This window comes from Pinus tabuliformis, chromosome X (genome assembly GCF_031772625.1).
Source record: "Pinus tabuliformis cultivar Carrire ecotype Pingquan chromosome X, CPIR1, whole genome shotgun sequence".
Taxonomy (NCBI): Eukaryota; Viridiplantae; Streptophyta; class Pinopsida; order Pinales; family Pinaceae; genus Pinus; species Pinus tabuliformis.
This window is the reverse complement of record NC_142308.1, coordinates 1,407,694,158-1,407,712,373: the sequence shown is the minus strand read 5'-3', so window position 1 is coordinate 1,407,712,373 and position 18,216 is coordinate 1,407,694,158. Positions and strand designations below refer to the sequence as shown.

Sequence of the window (18,216 nt, the reverse complement as noted above, 5' to 3'; positions counted from 1 at the left end):
TAGAACTGGAATGACTTGCTGAGCTACTGCATGATGCCTGAAAATTAATCTGGATACTTGTGACAATTTAACAATTAGTTGTATAATTGTCTACTATAATTTATTGCCAAATTCTGCACATTCTTTTAATCCAGGGTGCAAGTATGTCTCTATGTCTTTGGTCAGCATTTCAAACTCTAGTTGGGTTGCATGTGTATGGAGATTTGTATTACATGGATTAGTTTTTTTTTTTGACTCCCATGTTGTTCAGGAATTCTCCTAGACGTTGGAGGATGTACACTATTGTCTATCAATTTTTCACCCTTATTTGAAAAGAATCTTGCGGAGTAGAGAAGCCAGTTGGCAGTCTCTGCAGTTGATGTAAATATTAATTCTTTGAAGTCACAAGAAACTTCAAATGTGACCAAATCGTTGTTTTTGTAACTATTGGATTGATTATATGAAGTTCTCACTGATCAGAATTGTCCATCATATCTGCATTTTCAATGGACTTTTCAGACAAGGTAAAGTATAAAACTAAAGTGTTTTTCCGCATTGGACTTTAAAGTGCGGATTTTTAATTTATAAGATGCATTGATTACAAGTCTTGATACTCATGCAGGTTAATGTTATGTGAAAAATTGATTGGATCATTTTATGTCTGAGGATGGATGGAAGGGCAGATTCAACAATCATCAAACCTATCCATAAAGCAGATGTGCACAGAATATGTTCTGGACAAGTTATTCTAGACCTTTCAAGTGTTGTTAAGGAACTTGTAGAAAATAACTTTGATGCAGAAGCATGCAACATTGAGGTTAAACTAAAAGAGTACGGAGGAGAATCCTTTGAGGTTGGAGATCATGGTTGTGGTATTTCACCTAAGAATTATCAGAGTGTGACTCTCAAGTATCATACTTCCAAGATTTCAACTTTTTTCTGACCTGCAATCATTGATTTCCTTTGGATTAGTTGGAGATGAAGCAGTGCAACAGACGGACTATAGATCACATAGTTTGGGGTAGGGCGGCCCATCGGATGGATGATAACAACCTCACCCACCAGACAAGAATAGAGGTTCAGACCAAATGACTGAGACGACTCACCTTCACCACATCACACATCCATCCAACAAGCTAAGAAGTGACCGAGGGATGGATAGAAATACCGCACCGGGAAGAAGGTACTGCAACCGCTAGGCAGGACACACCTAACATTGCCAACTCACCTTCACCACGCCACATCCACCGGGAAATAAATATGGCACCGACAAGGGACAGAGTTGCCTGACAGAGCCGACTGAGGCGATGATCAAACCCACCTAATCAGACCTGCCAATCATAGCTGAACTCATTGAGCCCATTGATAGAACTTCATTACCCACCTGTCAATGCTAGCCAAGAGCCTATCCACAGGATGGAGGTTAGGTACCCATTACCCTCCGATTCACCATTGACGATGAGGGTGAACATACCCACTGAAACACACATGCAGGCCGAGAATCATTCAATTTGAGTGGTAAGGAGAGGAGGTAGGCACTTACTGCTTTCTATTGACCGGATATCCACTTTGATTACTTTATGTGCAATAGCAACCAACTCATGTTGTCTGAAAAAACCTTGAAAGACCAGTTCACTGATCTTAACTTTGAGCATTGTACGAGCTTGGGTCAGAGCACTTACTAAACTTACCAGCCTACACTAATACTGATGTTTGGACCTATACCAACAACCTAGCATCTTGAACTTATATACCAGTTGGTTTTCAATTACCTGAAATTATAGCATTCATTGCATGAGCCTTTGATTGAATACACTTGCTTGAGGCAAGAATTGGGAGTGCGTCACTATTGTGCCTCTTGTCGGGCTCAACTAAACCCCCATATATTATTGATGAGTGAAGACAGACAGACAACTTTTCCAGGATATGGATGTGATGATGATTGCTCATTCTTAGACTTACTGCATCGGACGGATGGAAGGGTAACTCACATAGAGTAGAGAGAGCATCAGTGTATGGGCTTCATACATCATAGCATTCACCAGCGTTCCATAACACCGCTTACTAAATGAATCTGATGGGTACCATGTATTACCCTATTGGGATGGCTCATACTTAGAATCAATTAGAACACATCGAGAAGAGGCACTAAGTTCACTTTGTGCTTTGGGAGATGTGACCATTGTAACTAGAACAAGCCATGAAACTATTGGTACACAATTGACAATTGACTATTCAGGTTTGATTTCTTCCCAGAAAAGTATGGCATGTCAGATTGGTACTATTGTTACAGTGACAAAATTGTTTTCATCTTTTCCTGTAAGGTATAAGGAGTTCAGTCGAAATATTCATTGAGAATATGGCTAACTTCTATCCATATTGCATGCTTATGCTCTTTTTGCCATAGGTGTTTGATTTGCTTTCACTAATGTGATAGGAAAAAATTCCAAAAATGTGGTTTTAAGAACACAGGGAAGTGGTTCCATTAACGATAATATAGTAACAATTTTTGGTACCAAGACACTTTCATGTTTAGACACTTTAGGCATATGTGTCTCATATGGATGCCGTCTTGAAGGATTTCTATCTAAGCCCGGATCAAGAAGTGGAAGGGCTTCAGGAGATCAATAGTTTGTCTATGTGAATCGCTGTCTATGTCAATCTTCTTATTTTTTCTGCCCTCAACTCTTCATGGTTCATCCATGAGGCCATGGCCATTAGTTGCAGGTCCCCTAGTCTGGCATTGGGGTCCCACGCTTTGATGTCTATGAGGGCCATGTTATGTAGGTAGAATTCTACCATCTTTTCCTTATCTTCAGATGTGCTTTGGTCGCACAGATCCATAAAATTCCTGTAATCTTGGAAAGGCATTGTGCCTCTTTGTGCTAGAGTCTTTGTCTAGAATTGTAACCATTGGTCTTTGAGATATAGGCCATAGGATTTTGCTGGTGTTCTACATTGCAATGCCTCCATGGATAAGTTGGCCATGCATGCCAACTGGGTTTCTTTCTCTTGCAGCTGCCTCCTTAGCAATTCATTTTTAGTTTCAAGGTGGCTTCTTGTAATTTCTTCTCTGTTTCTGATAGCACTCAACTCTCTACCCATTTCTCTGAGTTTGTTTTCCATATGGCCAATATCCTCAACTCCCTTGGATTTGGCTATTTTCATCCACATATGTGTTATTATTCTCTCTTTCTCTAATTCAAATAATAGTAGAATTCAAAATTTTTGTGGAATTATCCTTCCTCCATCAAGAAGATTGTAGTAGGAGGCAAGACTAGGCTGGGGATTAGGTTCTTGTATCATTGGATCTCTTGTAGTTTTGACAGTGCATCCTGTAGAATTGTCTAAGCCTCCTGTAGGACTGTTTTTGGGTCTTGTAGTTCTACCTTTTATTTCAATGTGGGAGATCTAGGAGTCTCCCTTTCATATGTGATAGGTTCCTTGGAAGGGGATTCTTTTCCTTGGGCAAAGGGTGAATCTTCAATTGTAATTTGCATTTTTGAAGAGGGCTGAAGTTTGCCTGCTTTGACTCTGGTGCTCTTCCTAGCGCTAAAATACATTGAGGCTTGCCTTTTCATTTTTTGCTTTGGCTTGATTGGTGTACTGACGGCAGTGGGGGCAGTTGCTGCCTCTCTTTCCAGTGTCTCAGGGGACCCTTCTCCTTGTTCTTCCTTCTCTGCCTCTTTTTCTCCTTCTTCTGTCTCTTTTTCTCTCTCTTTTTGCTCTGTTTCTCCCTACTCTGTTTCTTCAACTTTCTCCTCCTCTATCTTAGTTTCTTCCTCCTTTCTTTCTTGTTCTGCTATGTCACCAGTGGCGTCAACTTCTCCCCCTTGCTACTTTTCGTCCTCACTGCTAGTAGTATTGATATCATAGGTTAGGGCCTTTATGTCATCCTTAGCTGTCATGTTTCGGAAGACTTCCATGATATAGGGAGTGTGAATGTATGGAGGGCTTCTTCCACTAGGATTTTGATTAACCCATGGTGAGCTAGCTACTATGAACTACCTGCTTGAAATTTAGTGTTGGAGTCAATGAGGGACTACAGGAGGAAGTAGGGGATGCTAAGCTTCTGAGGTGCTCAAGTGTCCATGCCATACCTTAATTAATGAAGGATTATAAATTGATAACCATAGAAAATGTTGTACATCCCCTCACAGGAAATGTAATTGATTATTTGGTAGCTAACCTCACCCCAAGGATATGTTATGCTAGCCCTTCTAATGCCATTTTTATCCTCTACACGGGTTTCATTGTTTTGGAAAAAGTTTTTCTTGGCAACCTGGCCAATTGGTTTCTCATCCTTACTCCAAGGCAGCCCAAGAGGAAGGGTAGTGACCCTACTAATGAATTCATGGGTTATCTCCATGGAAAGACGTCTAAAGGTGACAGTGGCATGTGTTCTTGTGTGTGGGACCAAAGAGTGGGCAAATTCTTGGGAAATTTCCTCATCGAACCCTCAGAATTTCTCAAAAAAGTTCATCCAATTTTCTCTTGCGAATATGTCCACTACTTGGGGATGTGCATGGAGCCTGGTGGATTTGGTGGGCTCCTTTCTCATAATTTAATTAAATGGAAAGACCTGTGAGCAATTTTGAAACCAACTTTTCGGACTAGCTAGGTGAGTCCATCATCAGGGTAATGAGATCTGCATTTTGAGAAAGAGAGAGTCAAGAAAATGAGAACCTATTAATAGAAGGATGGATAAACAACCTAGGTTTGGAGAGGTCGGCTTGCATTTCATCAATTTATTAATAAATGGATTAAATAAATTTTAAATTTTGATTTTAAATTTTAATTTAATTAATGATTTTTAAACCTATATTAAAAGTAAATTTTTTTAACTAGATTAATTTGACCTAATATTGAAAATAAAATTAATTTAAACTAAATAAAATCAATTTAATAAATTAATAAATTAATTAATTAATTCAATTAATTTTAAATATAGTTTCATTAATAAATTTAAAACTATATTAATTTATTAATTAATTAATTTTTAAATTTAGTTAATTAATAAATTTAATTTTTTTTTTTTTTAGAAAAAATAAATTCACTTAAATTAATTTGGCCTAAAATTAAAAATAAAATTAGTTTAGACTAAATGGATTCAATAAGTTTTAATTTTGTTTTAAATTTAATTTTATTACTAAATTTAAAACTATATTAAAAGTAATTTATTTATTTATTTATTAAATAGATTAATTTGACCTAACTAAACATAAAATTAATTTAAACTAAACTTAACATAAAATCAATTTAATTAATTAATTAAATTAATTTTAAATTTGGTTTAATTAATAAATTTAAAACTATATTAAAAGTAAAAAAATTTATTTTAAATAGATTAATTTGACCTAACTAAAGATAAAATTATTTAAACTAAATTTAACATAAAATCAATTTAATTAATTAATTAATTAATTACATTAACTTTAAATTTGGATTAAATAATGAATTTAAAACTATATTAATTAATTAATTAATTAATTAATTTTTAAATTTAGTTTAATTAATAATTTTTTTTTTTTATTAAAATTAATTCACTTAAATTAATTTGGCCTAAATTAAAAAAGAAATTAGTTTAAACTAAATTTAAAATAAGATCAATTTAAATTAATTAATTAATTAATTAAATTAATTTTAAATTTAGTTTAACTTTTAATTATGCAATTATATATATATATATATATATATATATTTATATATATGTTAATATTAATTTATTTACTTTTTTGAGCAGTGAATGCTGTCTTAAGGGAGAATTTGTATAAATTAAAGTTACTTTATTTTGTTTAACAAGGGTTTCCAGGTATTACTTAGTTTAAGACCATCATCCCTATTCATATTATTAGAAGATTTTTCAAGTTCTATTGCCTCTCTGCAAGACCATGAAATTGAAAGAGGCAATAGAAATTGAAAAATCTTCTAATAATATGAATATGGATGATGGTCTTAAACTAAGTAATACCTGGAAACCCTTGTTAAACAAAATAAAGTAACTTTAATTTATACAAATTCTCCCTTAAGACAGCATTCATAGCTCAAAAAAAAAAAAAAATTAATATTAACATATATATATATATATATATATATATAATTGCATAATTAAAAGTTAAACTAAATTTAAAATTAATTTAATTAATTTAAATTGATCTTATTTTAAATTTAGTTTAAACTAATTTCTTTTTTAATTTAGGCCAAATTAATTTAAGTGAATTAATTTTAATAAAAAAAAAAAATTATTAATTAAACTAAATTTAAAAATTAATTAATTAATTAATTAATTAATATAGTTTTAAATTCATTATTTAATCCAAATTTAAAATTAATGTAATTAATTAATTAATTAATTAAATTGATTTTATGTTAAATTTAGTTTAAATTAATTTTATCTTTAGTTAGGTCAAATTAATCTATTTAAAATAAATTTTTTTACTTTTAATATAGTTTTAAATTTATTAATAAAATTAATCCAATTAAACTAAAATTAAAAATTAATTAATTAATTAATTAATTAGTTAATATAGTTTTAAATTTATTAATTAAACCAAATTTAAAATTAATTTAATTAATTAAATTGATTTTATGTTAAGTTTAGTTTAAATTAATTTTATGTTTAGTTAGGTCAAATTAATCTATTTAATTAAAAAAAAAAATAAAAAAAATACTTTTAATATAGTTTTAAATTTAGTAATAAAATTAAAATTTAAAACAAAATTAAAACTTATTGAATCCATTTAGTTTAAACTAATTTTATTTTTAATTTTAGGCCAAATTAATTTAAGTGAATTTATTTTATCTAAAAAAAATTCAAATTTATTAATTAACTAAATTTAAAAATTAATTAATTAATAAATTAATATAGTTTCAAATTTATTAATTGAAACTATATTTAAAATTAACTTAATTAATTAATTAATTTATTAATTTATTAAATTGATTTTATTTAGTTTAAATTAATTTTATTTTCAATATTAGGTCAAATTAATCTAGTTAAAAAAATTTACTTTTAATATAGGTTTAAAAATCATTAATTAAATTAAAATTTAAAATCAAAATTTAAAATTTATTTAATCCATTTATTAATAAATTGATGAAATGCAAGCCGACCTCTCCAAACCTAGGTTGTTTATCCATCCTTCTATTAATAGGTTCTCATTTTCTTGACTCTCTCTTTCTCAAAATGCAGATCTCATTACCCTGATGATGGACTCACCTAGCTAGTCCGAAACGTTGGTTTCAAAATTGCTCACAGGTCTTTCCATTTAATTAAATAATCTACCAGCCTGTATGGAATCTCTCTTCAACATCCTTTCTCATAAATTCTCCTATCATTTTTTTTATACTCTTTTGGGAAACCAAATGTGGAGATGGAGACAACAATTTTTGAGAAAAACAAAGAAATATAGGAGACTGTGTTTTTTTTTAAAAATAAGCAGAAGATTGTTTTATGTACTTTTTCCTCCTAAAGGCTTTATCTCCTCCTCAAGTTGAAACCACTACTTGCATAAATTTATATTCAATGGGGGAATGCTTGAAACCTACCTCCTCAGACTGAAAATCATGCTAAAACTCATGTTTTCTCCCTTCAAAACAACTCACTTCCCCTCCTCTAGAAGCTTGTTGTCCCTCCTATAGAATTCTTGTAGGTGCTCCTGTAGAACTTGTAACTGCTCCTGTAGAAAACACTGAGAGTAGGAATATGGGACAGATCAATGGAGGATGATGGTTACGAGGCTGTGGGGGCACAAGGAGACTACTGTAGCTGAGTTACGAGGAGAGAATGAAGGAAAAGGTGGTGACAGTGCCCGGGGAGGAGTACTTATTACCCTTTATGGATATTTCCAGTGATGGGGGGGGTGAGCTGGCAAAGTATACGTTGGCCATATTCGGGCTGTTGGTTCCCACCTTCGTTGTCATCATGGCCCCTCCTCGTAATCATCCATCATGATTGCATCGGAGTTCACACTTCCTCTACTCCTTGTCCTTGACATATTTCTTGAGTCAACTAGATGAATGTGGCCAAGTTAATTGGCCACCTTTCCCTTGTTTAACCTCAACCATATCATTGCTTTTGCATGACTTCTAATTATAAAAATGCAAACAGAGGAGCGGGTTAGTTACTTACCTGCGATCTGAATGTATTTGCTGTGAGGTACTGTGGCTCTCTCTCTGCTGCATTCCTTTGTTTCTTTTGATGCATGATGTCTGCTTGCTAATGTGTGGCTACATCTTGTGCAGGTTCTTCTCTGGCTGGATCTACGCTTCAAGCATCTTCCTAACCTTCATTTTTGCACTCTATTGCTACTGATGTTGAATTTTAATGGGATCACCTGCTACAGGAATTCCTACAGGAGCTCCTGTAGTTGCTTCTCCCCTTGAAACTTCATCTTCTTTCTATTCTTGGAGCTATGAGGATGATGCCATAGATGTAGATAGAGATGGAGAGGTAATATGTAAGCTTCAAGTGAGGTGGATGGTGCTGCTTCCTCTCTTATTTTTCGTTTTTTTTCTTTTCCCGAGAAACTATTTTTTTTGTGTTTTTCATGGACAGGAAGAAGAATGATGCTTGGGGTGTGATGCAAGCTTGGAAATGATGGAAATGAGGTTTGAAGACTGTCGAAGGGTTTACAAGTTCCTCATGAAACTTCCATGTCCCTCAAACTACCATTTATATCCACTTTTGGCTATCTGTAATTCCTACATGAGCCTCTTGTAGAAAACATAGAGCCTCCTGTAGAAAACACAGTTTTTTAAAAAGAAGTACAGTGAGGTGAAAGAAATGCCAAGAATGATGGAGAAAGGTGTGGGAAGGTAGGATAGGTGATAGTGTGGAGGTCAAGGCTCCCTTGGCACCTTCTTCTTCTTCCTGTAGTCCTCTCGCAAACCTGCAATGCAAATGAAAATTCATTTTTCTTTTTCTCTCTGTTTTTTTTTTTTTGAAAACAACTAGGGCACCTCAGGGAGGTTTTCACCCTAATTGCTTGCCTTGGGAACCTCCAAGGGATGTTTTCGCCCAGGGATATTATTGTTTTCTCTTCTTTTTTTTTTTGACATCACTGGGCCACCTCATAAGAGGTTTTCAACCCAATGATGGGACTGAAGTGCCTCATGGAGGTTTTCACTCGAGTCCTTATTTTTTAATTTCTTTTTTCTTTTTCTTCAGTGAGTGGGTGAAGTGGAGGCTAAGACATGCTCCAGTACCATCACTGCCTTATTCATTTCTTCGATGAAGTCTCACTCGGAGAAGGATTTCTTATAGAATTTCAACTGATGTCCATTGACAAGCATGGGGATGGCTTCATCATCAATGGTTCTGATAAAAAATGAACCATTGTCATTGCATTTCTCCACAGTGTAGGGTCCTAGCTATCTTGTCCTTAGCTTGCCTTTGAAATATTTGTATCTTGAATCATAGAGTAGTGCCCAATATCCCTCTTGGAATTGCTTCTCCTTGATATTTTTGTCATGCCATATCTTTCTCTGAAGCTGAACTACCTCTATATGGAGAAGGACCTGCAATCTATGTTCATCCAATCCATTGAGCTGAAGTAATCTTTCTTTCTGTGCGTGGAAGTAATCTTTCTTTCTATGCACGGCTGAGGTCTAGGTCCAGCTGAGCTACCATCTTGACGGTATTGAATTCAAATTCTATGGATAGCAAATCCTTCTTCCCATAGACCAGTTCATACGGTGCGAACCCTGTGGTGGTCTTCCATGTTGTGTTGTAGGCCCAAGTGGCCTCAACTAATCTATTTGCCTAGTCTTTTTTGCCGCTGCTCACTACCTTTGTTAGGATCTCTTTGAATGCTCTGTCAGTGACCTCCACCTACCCATTGGCTTGTGGATTGTAAGGGGTGGAAGTCATGTGTTTGATTCTATGATGTGTGAGCAGATCTTCAATTAAATTGGAAGTAAACTAACTGCCTTGATCTATGACCAACTCTCTTGGATACCTAAACTTATAGAATATGTTTTCTCTCAAAAACTCAGCTACTTTTTCCTCTGTTGCTGCTTTGATTGATTTTTTCTCTGCCCACTTTTTCAGGTAAGTGGTGCACACAATGATGTATTGTTTCTGCTTTGAAGGAGTGCTGATAGAACCCACAAAGTCCATGACTCACTTTTCAGATGGCTCAAAGGTCATTTGAGGTTGCATGGGCATCTCATCCTTTGAAGTAGGGTTACCCATCCTCTGACACCGATCACATTGGCTGGTATATCTCCTCACATAATGATGAAGAGTGGGCCAGTAGTAGCCTTCTTGCAATATCTTGAAGGCAGTTCTTTTTGCTATGAAATGACCTCCACAAGCCCCATCATGACAAGTCAGGAGGATTTCAAAGACTTCCTCCTCCTTGACACATCTTCTCAAGATCTAATATGGGCCAAGTTTGAAGAGATTGCCCCCAATCCAAGTGAAAGGGGTGGTTTTCCTTACTATCTTACTCTTCTCTTTTAAGGACAGGTGTGGTGGGAACTGTGCTGAAACCAAGTAGTTTGCTCTATCAACAAACCATGGTGAGAGTTCTGAGATAGCAAATAGATGTTCATTTGGCATTTGGTCATCCACCATTCCTTCTTCACCTGTAGGAAAGTTTACTCTAGACAAAAAGTCAGCAACAACATTTTCTTTACCAGGCATCAATAATGGTCAAATCAAACTGCTGCAGTAAAAGAAACCATCTAATAACGCGAGCATTTACATCTAGTTTGTTCATTAAATATCTAATTGTAGCATGATCAGTGTGAACAAAGGCTTGATAGCATGTGATATAATTTCTGAATTTTTTTAAGGAATGCACGACAGCTAGGAGTTCCTTCCCAATCACTGTATAGTTTAACTCTACCTTTGACAAGTTTTTGCTTATAAAGTATATGGTGTTAGAAAATTATATATTACAGAGAAATGGAAAACATAAAATATTGGAGAAATATAAACAAAGAAAATGCATAAAATAAGAGAGACACAAATATACATGGTTCACCCAATTTGGGCTACGTCCACCCTGAATAGCCAGTCCTTCCTTTCTATTATCCAGCAAAATGAAGAGACACAACCTACAGAAAATCCACTGTAATATCCTCTGTTTTCTCTCACAGTCTCACCTCTCTGTTTCTCGCTCAGAGACTACACATCTATATCTCAGCCTCAAATACAATGCCCTCATACAAAGAGAGGGGTTGCCTTCTAGGGCAAAAAACCCTAAACTAAACATAAGTTCTATCGTCAGATCATCCACCTAATGAACGACCCAGATTGACTAGAAATTACTATATTTTTACAAGGCAATTTTACATATATTTTTGGCTTTGGGGGCGCTGCCCTCGAACCCCTGCCGGGGGACCGCTGGTCCCCGAAACCCCCAGCCAGGGGGGATTGGCCCCCCTGGACCCCTGCGGGGGGGGGACAAGTCCCCCCCCGCATGGATGGGTGTACAAACTTCCTGGGGTATACATTCGGCTGAAACAAAAGACCTCAAAACAATCATGCTCCACACACAACATATGGCATAAGCTAACTTTTCATCAATTTGTCCCAAAGTTGCTCCTATTGCTTTGTTCGATGCATCTATGTGAATGTGGAAAGGTAGGGCCTAGTTTGGGCCTCTCAGAATTGGGGCAGTGACGAGTTGGCTCTTCAAGGTATCTAGGGCTTCTTGAAAGTTTTCCAACCATATGAACTTGACATCTTTACCAAAGGGGCCAAACAAAGGAGAGGCTAGCTTACTAAAATATTTAATGAATCTCGTGTAATACCCAGCTAAGCCTAGGAAACTTTTGACATCTCTCACCTTTTGAGGAGGTGGGACCCTTTGGATGATGGCAATTTTTTTGGGGTCCACCTGTAGTCCCTATTGAGATATTGCATGACCTAACACTGTCCCTTCAGTTACCAAAAATTCAAATTTTTCCAAACCGAGGGATAGGTTCATCTCAATACACTTGTCTAGAACTTTTCCTAGGTTAGATAAAGCTTCCTGAAAGTCAGAGCCATAAGGAGTAAAGTCATCCATATATATCTCTACTGCATCATGAACTAATTCAGAGAATATACTCAATACCACTCTTTGGAAAGTGGTTGGAGCATTACAGAAACCAAAAGGAAGGACTCGGTATGCAAAGGTACCCCAAGGAAAAGTGAAAGTGGTCTTATCTTGGTCTTCCGGGCTAATTTGAATCTGATTGTACTCGCTAAACCCATCTAGGAAAGAAAAAAGATTTTTCCCTGCCAGACTGTCTAACACTTGATCTATGAAAGGTAAAGTAAAATGGTCCTTTTTAGTGGCTTTGTTTAATTCTTGACAGTCAACATAGATTCTCCACTTACCATATTTCTTTGGCACTAGCACCAAAGGAGATACCCATTCACTCTCAGAGATGGGATAGATGAATCCTACATCAAGAAATTTCTGCAGTTCTTCCTTAACAATATCTTTAAGTGCTAGATTCATCCTCCTTTGAGCTTGCAACCCTCCTTGATGTATATATGATGAGTACATATTGAAGGGTGCACTCCCTTCATCTCCGTATAACTCCAAGTAAAGGCACCCAAGTGCTTTCTCACCAGGCTACATAGTTCCTTCTCCTAGGAAGTGGATAGGGATGGATTGATTTTCAAGGTTCTTTCTAGGCGGAACTCTATATTCTTAACACGGAGAGAAGTGGAGTCGGCCACTCTGAGATTAGTTGAGGGGTTGTTTTGGGTTTCTCTTCCTATGTCCTCTAATGGGGATACATTGGGAGGTCGATTTTGAATCCGATTTTCAATCATATCATCCTCATCTTGTTGTTTTCCTCCCATGGCAATTTCTAATGCACAAAATGGTGTAGAATAGACTTCATCCTCATCTTCCTCCTCTAACTAGATAGGTAGATCATGTTCTAGCAAGGGTTTGGCAGGAGGATATAGGATTAAATGCTTGGACATGTGCCCGTTATTTATGGTCATGTTCCCAGCTCGACAGCTGATTTAGGCATCAATGGTAGCCAACCACAGTCTTCCCAAAATGAGAGGATACCCAGTGAGCTTTTCTTTGGTTGGAGAACTAAGAAATCAACACGGTACTCCAAAGAATCAATGGAGACCATCACATCTTCTGCAATCCCCTCAGGGGTCACGGTGGAGCGGTCTACTAGCTAGAGCACGATCGTGGTCTTCCTTAAGGAGCCCTGGAGGTTGAGTTTGAGCATTGTTTCCTTTGCCATCACATTAATGGCAGCTCCCAAATCAATCAAGGTGTGTGAGATCATGCTGCCATTGATGTGGACATCAACTACTGGGCTTCTAGGGTCCAGATATTTTGGACAGATTACCTGCCCTAACATTAGGTCAGATAGTTTCGCGATGACATTGATGGTTGGGGCATCTCTCTTGTGCCTTCCTGGATGCCTAAAGCATTTTTCTTTGATCAACATAGTGTAGATAGGCACATATTTTATGGAAGTGGTATGTTCACACATAAATGTTTCAATTCTCCCAAGAGTTTAGTTTCTTCTGGGGTAGGCTGGACTATCATGGATAGTCTCTTGGGAAAGGGTGGAATTGATTTCGGTTCACTTTCCACTTTATCTTCCTGAACCTCCCTTGGTGGAGGCTGGCAATTTGGGAGAACTTTCCCAGATTGCAAGTTAATTTCTTGAATCTCCACAGCATAAGTTTGGCATGATGGTTCCCAACTATACACTTGCTGAGCATGTTTGTTGTTCGGGTTCAGATTCAGTTGGGTAGGCATTTGGGGTTGCTTTGGTGGAACAGGAGGTAGCTGTTGTGGTTGCAAAGGTGGTGGATGCAAAAGAGTGGGAAGAGAGTTGTATTGGGGCCTCCATCCATCATGAGGTGCATTCCACTAAGGTTGTGGCTGAGAATAGGGTTGAAATGAATGGGTGGATAGTTGGGCATGATAGTGAGATGTGAAGGACCAAGGAGGAGGCATGGACCAGGAAGGATGAGTAGGAGGGCCCCAAGAAGGTATGGAAGTCAGTTGCTTGGGGTTGTAGTATGCCAGAGATGTCCCCTGCATCCCCTGTTGGTATGGGCTAGGTCCATCCAGCCTCCTTTGGTTTATGTAATAGAGCTGTTCAATGATTCCCTCAACCCCTTGATATACAACTTTAAGTCTGGGTAAGGAAGGGCACTTATCTGTAGAATGATTTTCTTCACAGAGTGAACAAACCTCTATAGAGTTCAATGGGCATTCATTCCTAGGATGCCTTCTGGTGCATCTAGGGCAAAAAATGGTTGAAGCCAGCTCTACTTCCTCTTGTTTCCTTTTGATATGAAAGGTATCCATTTGCATGGAAAGAGTCTACAACATCTCACTCTTGAAGTCTTCCAACATATTTCCAGTTTCTCCTTTAATGGATGAATTAGAGGAAGAGGTACTGACTATGGGTTGACACCCCTTAGTTTTCTTTTTGGCTTCTCTAGAATGGTTTCTAAAAATAGTCTTTATGTCCTCATAGGATAGTCGGTAGATGTCTCCCCCGGCCAGTAGATGGAGGGTGTCTAAAAGATCTTCCCGAGTTCCCAGCAGGACTAGCTTCAGAGACTCAGGGTCAAGTGTACATATGATCCCTTTGTAGCTGAGCTGGAACCTCTCTTCATAGTCCTTCGGGGACTCATCACTTCCTATGGTCATTCAGAAAAATTTCTTCTTTAGTATCTTTTCACCTACAATAGTCTCGATACTTGTTGTTAAAGGCTTGCTGCATCTGAGCGCAAGTTGTGATGCTATTGCCAGTTAATCCCATGAACCAGTGCAATGTTGCATCCTTGAGAGTAAAAGGGAACAGTTTCAACTTTTTCTCATCTTTTGCATAGTCATAGGTTTGACAAATAACAACAAACTCAAAAAAAAAGGTGTTAGGATATTCTTTAGTCAGACCATAGAAATGAGGTAGGGCAGAAGGGCTTATATTCTTCATTTTGGTGTCCCCATTGGTCTCCCGAATAAGAAAAGTACCCTCTATTATCTCTCCATTCCCCCTAGAATTTATTTTTTCAGCCATTGGCTCCAAAGGAATGTTTTCTTCTTCTTCTTCCCCTATGGGTTCTTCAAATATGCCTTGCTATTCACCTAAGGGTTCTTCTTAATCGCCATTGCCAAAAAAGAGAGAAGGTTGGCTGTGTGAAGCAATGGGGGCGTTGGGAAAAAAATTTCTTGAGTTATATCTATTCCTATGAGGCATGAAAGGAAATCCTTTTGGTTGGTTTTTCTTTTTTCCCAAAGTGATAGTACCTGCAGAAACTGAAATGGTGATTGAACAAAACAAATTGCAACTAACTGAAATGAACATGCTGAAATGAAATTTGCACAATTGAAGAGGAAAGCAGGTAAATGTAGAACTAAAGGAAAAGAAAGGCTAGTTTACTCTTGCTGAAATGAAATTTGCAGAATTGAAAAGGAAGCAAGGAAATGTAGAATTGAAGGAAAAGAAAGGACTAGTCTACTTTTGTTGAAATAAACTATTAGCAGAATTTTGCAATAGAAAAATAGAAGAAATTAGTAATCATAGAATACTCCGATGCTTCCCTAGAAATGGTGCCAAAATGTGATGAGGACCAGTAATGCAGCAATCATGTTACAACTCCTGGGCTACCTACTTTACTCTTATCAACCCGGTAGTTCGTAACAAACTTGGAAGCGTCGCTACTGTATGCACAAGTACTAGTTCTTACTTCAGGTTGTAACTTGGACAACCGACGTAAGATTAGTGGGAGATCAAGCCAAATTATATGGATTCCAGAAGAAGATCTATATGTGATGAAAGGAAAGAAAGATTACTCTATAGATGCTACTCTAACTGCAGAAAGGAGAAAGATTGAAATGTAAAGCAAATCTAGTAAACCCTAATTAACCAACTAATCCAAATTTTGCAGAAAGCACTATGAAAACCATGAAAATAATGCCATTACCTACTCAGGGAAGTAAACAACATATAAATAATCTATTTCTAGAAGTAGATAAGCATAAAACATCTTTTTGGATTTTTATGTATTTTTATGTGAATTTGACATGCATGTAATTTATTGTTTGTGAATGTGGCAGCAAATAGGTGGCGTTGGATGGTGTTTTTGGGACTTGAGAGGATGTATGATGGTGTGGATGGGTCCTAGGAGGTCTTGGGTGGCCTTTTGGAGGCTTTTCCCACACTCGGCCTTCAAAAGAAAGCCTACAGGAAAATCTATAGGAGGACACAAGAAATCTATAGGGGGAAAACAAGGCAAGTACAAGAGGCCTACAGGAGGAGGCTGAGAGAAATTTTCACTGTTTTGAGGGTGTGAAAGTGGGTGAAAAAGGTGGATGAAGGTTGGGATGAGGTGTTAGGGCACCTAAGGTCTACCATGAATCACCAGGAGAGAGGAAGATGATTGGGTTCACTCAAGGAGAGAGGAAGATGATTGGGTTCACTCAAGGAGAGAGGAAGAAGTTTTATGAAAAATGGAGGAAACTAAGGTAGAGTTGAGGTGAGGTTTGGGTGACATGTAGGTCATGGATCAGATGGAGGATGTGATGGCTAATAGGCTGGCCTACTGCTAGAAGATATCTGCTGCAAAGAGACTAACAATCAACCAATAAGATCAAATAAGCAATGAAATGAGTGCATCTAGAAAAATAGAGTTTTGCATCAAACTAGTCTAAACTATGATCTATGAAAGGAAATGCTGAGAAGTGCTAGAAGAAAGGAAAGAATGAAAGAATACTATTGTAAATAAATAAGTGAGCATGATGAATAATATCTAAAGCAAAGCAAAACTAGATTGTTAACCAACCAAAAAGTTGCAAACACTAGAAGTCCTATGAATGAGGAAAATCTGTGTTTTTGGGGCAGAAAGAGGGTCTTTGCCTCAAATCATGGTCCAAAATGGAGGAAGAGAGGCCAAGGCACTATTTCTAGCCTTTTTAATCTTCCCTTTATCACTTCTTAACGTGCTACAGAAAGCACAAATGGAAGCAAACTATTGAATCATCAAAAGCAACCTATTCTTAACCATAAACGAAATACATCTAACAACAACCTAATCTACAAATTAAAATAAAACATACAAATACAAGTAAATAGGAGCTTGGCTACTTGGATTGGGCCCTAACCCAAGAGCTTCAGCCCTCTAAGGTAACTGAGTGCTAGCTAAAAAATGATTCCATCTTTATTATAAAAAAAATAACAAGATTACATGAGACTGTCACAAAATAATAAGCTTGAGGTTGGAGCAGAGTTTACATAAGCAAAATACAAAAACAATCCTACCCCGGTGAGGTTCTAGGCCTCTCTACTTATACAAATTAAGTTACCAACAACTTCCTTAAAACCAGGGAGGCTTGGCTCCCAAAAAGCGAGATAGTCATCAATCATCTTTCACTTGCTTGACTGCCTTCTAATGAATTGTTTGGATGCTTGTAGTCTGAGCTGAATGAAGGGGAATTCAAAGTGAGGAGTAATAAATGAGGGGGTTCCCTCCTATACGTCCTCTCTTTTGTCAAATTCGAGTTATTGTTGCCATTTGTCCACTTGATCCTTGAATTTGACCTCGAAATTCATAAATAATCTGCATTAAACACATGTTAGACCACATAGCATCATAACTAACTCATCACTCTATATGCATAAATATAATCAGAAAAATATACAAAAAGCTAAGAGAATGGTTGATTTTACTAGGTTATGAGATAAAATGAGCCCATATAACTACCCATTTGTGAGGCTCATCAAGCTATACAAATATTATAACTCTCGGCAATACCCTATGGTCATCTTAAATTTCATCGTTCCCACTACATCATATGATGTGAATGTAACTCCAGACAAAATAAAAATATTTCTTCATGATGAAGGTCTTTTTATGTCTACTCTAGGAGAGTCCTTAGAAAAATATTATGCTCCTAATAAATATACTTATGCTATTAATAACTTTGAAAGTGCCTCGCAGTTGAGGCACACATGCAACCTATTGTTACCATCACAGAATGCATAATATAGGGAGAAGCAGCCACATGAAAATATATAATGGGAAAGAGGCGATTGGCTCATGTATCCCACAGCAGTGAAGAAGAATATGATAACAACATTCCTGCTTTTTCCCTCACTGCAAAACCCACTTCACAAAAAGAAACGGAGAAACACAAGGTCGAGGAGAGATCAAAAGTTAGTGATAAAGATCAAGGTCTGGACTTGAAACACATTGGAGAACCCATTAGAAAATCTAGTAGGGGACGAGGCATCACAATGCAT

The 18,216-nt window shown here is 36.8% G+C and overlaps 1 pseudogene; it reads left to right on the top strand.

Annotated features, from left to right (window-relative positions):
- The first annotated feature begins 646 nt into the window (after nt 1-646).
- LOC149145292 (DNA mismatch repair protein PMS1-like) lies at nt 647-17,959 on the top strand (annotated as a pseudogene).
- Nucleotides 17,960-18,216: the final 257 nt, after the last annotated feature.